The following is a 5,235-nucleotide window of genomic DNA, read 5'->3' as shown; positions in this document are numbered from 1 at the left end:
TTGAACATAAACAACAGAGAAACAAATCAAGATATCCCAAACTACAACCCTGAATTATTTGAATAAGAGAAAAAAAACAAAATAAACTACAAAAAATCCTTCCTAGTAAAAAGAGAAGTGACTTCTCAACTATTGGGCTTGACATCTTAGCCACTGATTTGCATATCAGCTTGACTAGTGCTTTCACCACCATCAAATAAATTTACCTCAGCAAATAAGTTCTGGATTTAACTCAGTGATTATCACGTATTGTGTATGACCGTGTGTTAATGGAGGATTATGTGTGACACTCGTAGTGTCAATGTCTTGCACTACAATTATTTTTTTTGAATCTTTCTTTCTATTTATCTTTTCAAAGTACGATAATCTTCAATATTATGACCCTGAACATCAGAATAATATGCATATTTTACGTTAGGATCAAAATTTCTTAAATGTGGGTCAGGAGTATACCCGAGGAGAGGAGCAACCATGCCTTACTGTCCCAATTTCTAGAATAAATTGATATAGGATTCTCCAATTGGAGTGAAATTATCACTTGGCTTCGTCCTCCTTGCAAATTTTGTTGAAAAAATGAATTTAGGAGTATATTGGTAAATATGTGAGGGTGAAGGAAGATTTTAAGGAATTAGTGCATGCCATTATGGATAAGAAGATGGATGAGTCTATAGTTATGCATTGTTCAAAGGATACCGAGAAAGAAGAATGGAATATTTTGAATTACGGAGAGAGGAATTTTATTACAGGTGAATATGCGAATCTAGTGTATAGGCTCGGGTTTGAGTCTAACAACATTGGTGAGTTGGATCGCTCGAGCTCTGTTATGGCCCCGCCATAATAATAACTACATATTCCTTCTTCATCTTCCCTCTGGTTCTCCTCAATTGATTGCAATATCGTCTCAAGTATCTCACAGAATTCTTGTGCCCATCATGCTCCTCAAATTTTGATATCTTAAAGTTGAGAGGAAGGTTAATACTTGAAAACATGTCCCAACCCTTATATGAAAACAACTTCATAACTCGCAAATCCTAGAGAATTTTCTATTCCTTTTTAAATCCTTCATTTTTCTAGCCATTTTCTCTTGCTCTTCTGTCTTGTTAGGCATCTTGGTAATTAATTTTGGTGGTTCAGTTAACTTAGATGTATGCTCTGGAGTATAATAGTGATCATCAAGAGTATTGAACATAGGCTTACTAGCAGATTAAGGAAGCATAACCCTTGGGTAAATAGCCAAGATGGGAGCCTCAGTGGGAGGTTGAACAAAAAAAACACGGACAACAGGTTGTACTGGAAATATAATAAATTTATACTGATGACCTAGAAAATGAGTGGTGAAAGTGTTGGGATTTAATTGATATAGAGTAAATTTTGATGCATGTTGTGATGTATCAACAATAGTAGAAAACTGAGGTTGGGACATTGGCGGAAAACTAAAAGTATTTGTAGGGTCAATATCGGAGAATGGAGGAGGAGATAATCCACTGACCCAAACTCGATGCATTTTTATCATTTGTTATCTTAGTCTCAAAATATTTTCCCTTAAACCCTCATTTTTCTGAATCTTTATTTGATCCATGATGTCAGTCTCGTATCCTTGTTGGAAATAATTAACTTTTTCTTAGACTTGGCGTAATGTGGAAGACCTACCAGAATGCCACAAACTAACCATCTTAAACTAACTGAATAAATAGAAACAACAAATGTGTTAGAGTTCAACACTTTTTCAAATTCTCCCTTCTTCTTTTTTTTTTTTCTTTTACTTCTTCTTTTTTAAAAGATCACCGAACCTTAGAAGGTACTTATGTATCTCACACTCGAGAGAAGAGAATTAAGTGTGCATATTTCGTGAAGTTTTGACACAAAATAACTAATCAAACTCTCTTTTTTATCTTCTTTTTTCCTTGAAACTTTAGGGGAAAAGAAAATACCAAATTATCAAAAGAAGTTGACGAAATCTTTCTAAATTTTTCAACTTTGAATTCGCTATGAAAAATAAAGCCTACGATTATCAAAGAGAAATCTTCTTTTGTATTTTCATATGAAGAAACACATGGCTCAACTAATCTATTATCAAATAAATTTTTTTGTATTTTTCGTATGAAGAAACACGAAAAACAACTAATCTAAAAAGAAGAGTAAATTTTCTTTTTCTTTTTTCAAAAGATATTGACAAAATCTTTTTAAATTTTCTATTACTAAAATTCATACAATAATGAAATCTAAAATATCAGAGAAAAATCATTTTGTATTTTTCATATAAAGCAACTCGTAAAACAACTAATCTAAAATGAAAAGTAAAGAATTTTTTTCTTTTATTATTATTTTTAAAAGATATTGACATTTTTTTTTGAATTTTTGATTTCGAGTTTCATGCACAAATGAAATCTAAAATTATTATAGACAAATATTTTTTGTATTTTTCTTTTTAAGGATGTATATGAAAGACCAACTTAAAATGAAGCATGGAGACAATCTTTTTGAATATTTTAAATAAGATCACTGAACCCCAAAAGGGATGCCGACATGATATGAGACAAATAAGGGAACACTAAAATCAGTCCCAAAAATAGTCCACAAAATGGAAGAAATTCGTGAACCCTCTTGGAGACCAAGTCTCGACTTTCTGAAAACACAATAACAAGAAGATAACAAGGTGTTTATTACACCAAATCAGCGGAACACAAACTAGATTAATAACATAAGATAATAAACAAGAAGACATAAGATTCGGATTTAACAATAACAACAACAACACAATATTACAACACAAACACTAAACAAGATAACAAGAAGGTAAAAGGATAGATAGATAGACCACATGAAGGTATGATATTAAGAACCCAAGAATGGAAACTCTTGAACCCTTAATACTACACACAATAATAAACCTATCTCTTACATGACACAAGATCGGATTTCACCTCTCTAGCATCAACGCTTCCAAGCAAGCAACAACAAAAGAGAATCCACCCTATTGGTGTATCCTAGTTTCAGTGGTCACTCTTCTCACTAGAGAGAGAGCTTGTTATAAGTCTTACAAGACTCATAAATATCATCCAAAAACTAAATTAAAAACCCTACAATGTTTCTTTTATAGCTATTATAAAATATAATTTAAAATGACCAAAAGGCCCCTTTAAAGAGTGAGAACCCATCTAGTGTAATTTATGGGCTGATTTGGGTGCATTTTGGGCCTCTTTTACACTTCAATTGCACGTGTCAAGGCTCGGATCCAACACGCACTCTCCTAAGTCTATATCCGTGATTATTCCTATATCACGACATATCCCACTCTCGAGAGAGGAGAATCAGGTGTGTGCAATTTATCTAGATTGGACAATTAAAGATTAAATAATAGGCTGCATCATGACTTGGTAGACATGACCAAAAAAAATGATGACAAATGTCAATAATTTTTTTTTGAGTTTTCGATTTGAAACTTCATATAAAAATGAAATAAAAAACTATGAAAGAAAAATCTTTTTGTATTTTCATATGAAATTGTTCAGAAATAAAGCATCAACATAAATAAAATATTTTCAAAATTTTCAACGTAGAAAAATATGAAGGCACTAACACTAAAAGAATTTTTTTGACATTTTCATTATATAAAATGTAAAAAAACTTATAAAAGAATCTTTTTGAATTTTTCTCTAAAAACATGTATAAAATTCCTACTAAAAAAGAATCTTTTTGAAATTTTCAAGTTATGAATACATGCTAAAGGAAATTCTTTTTGATTTCTTTACATTTTGTTTTTTAAGGAAAGCGGGAAAAAGATATATATTTTTCTGAATTTTTTAATTGTGAAAACAAGAGCCAAATTCAGGTTTTTCTCAGTTATACTTGATGGCAACCTTTCACTTCTCAAATTCATGTTTGTCTTATAATAAGTATATGGAGTATCTTTCCATGCTTATGTACTCCCTCTTCCGCACAGTTTCGTGGGCTCGTAGTTTATGTACCTTCTAGAACCATATGGCTTAATTTCTTTTTTCACAAGATCCTCAGTTTTGGACCTACAGACCATTATCTGATCTAATAGTCCGTGTAGCTGCTGATGATGATCGATTTTTTCCTTACGTATTCCATAAGATGATAGTGGTGCCAAAACATATATGTTGTTTTGTATGGATTTTCTTTTATATAATCAAAGAAGTTTCTTATCCTTTATAATTATATTAAGTCATTGTAGACTTGTCCTGACTTTTCCTGGGTTTGATCACCTAGTCAGTAGAGAATTAAATTTTCCATGCAAAGTATAACACAAGAAGTGTTAGATGTGATTCATGTAAGTGGAAGGCTGACTGGATTAGCCTATTTTGGAGACATGAATTGAAAATAGTAGCATGATTTTAAAAAATTAATTTGTGAAAGTCTGCAACTTATCAAATTTCTCTGCAGCTTATCAAATTTCTTGACATTCTTAACCTATAAAATGTTAGTGCATTTCTGCTAAAATGTGTTAGTGCATCTGTTCCTTAATATTAACTTACTTCCAACATCGAAAGAAAGTTGCTTTTATATTACTGTGATTGCTTATCCTTCTATGTTGTACAGATAGCTTTTTATCTGACAGAGGAACAGATGGAGAAGTAGAGCTCACCAGATGGCCATATCTTTTTTGTGCGCCTTCTTGGAGATCCACGCTATTGTTGTACACTGGTACTTTGCCCTGTTCAGCTTCTCTTTATCTTTTCCCATGTGGTGACTGTTGATACCTAGTTTTTTTCCTCCATAACTAAGTTTAGTTCAAATTTTCTTCGATTTTCAAATAAAATTACAATATTTATTTTATCTGAATAAAGCATTTTCAAAAGTATTTATTTGGGTAAATTGGTCAGTTTAAGTAGCGATTATATATTATTGTGTTTAATTATACGAGGATATATAATGTTGTTACTTAAATATTTATTTTATAGAATATCGGATTCTAATCAAGGTTCGTCTTAAAAATGATTTCAAATGATTTATTTGGATAAATATGTGTTTGGTTTTATTGAATCAAGAAGCTCGGGATTAAACAAGGGGTTAATTCGTATCGAATTTTGATTTGATTTAGCCAATTTATTAAATTTGACTCTAATTGAGATCAAAGTGGCCCCAATTGTAAATGCATTTGATCAATTGATATTCAAATTGGCTAGAATTTAAAGTAATTGCCTAAATTGTAATCCCAAAATTCTAACCTAAATTCTCAAAACCCTTCATCCCAATTTAACCCAATTAAAA

This window comes from Capsicum annuum, chromosome 1 (genome assembly GCF_002878395.1).
Source record: "Capsicum annuum cultivar UCD-10X-F1 chromosome 1, UCD10Xv1.1, whole genome shotgun sequence".
NCBI classification, from domain to species: Eukaryota; Viridiplantae; Streptophyta; class Magnoliopsida; order Solanales; family Solanaceae; genus Capsicum; species Capsicum annuum.
The sequence above is the reverse complement of the archived record's forward strand: the minus strand, read 5'-3'. Positions refer to the sequence as shown.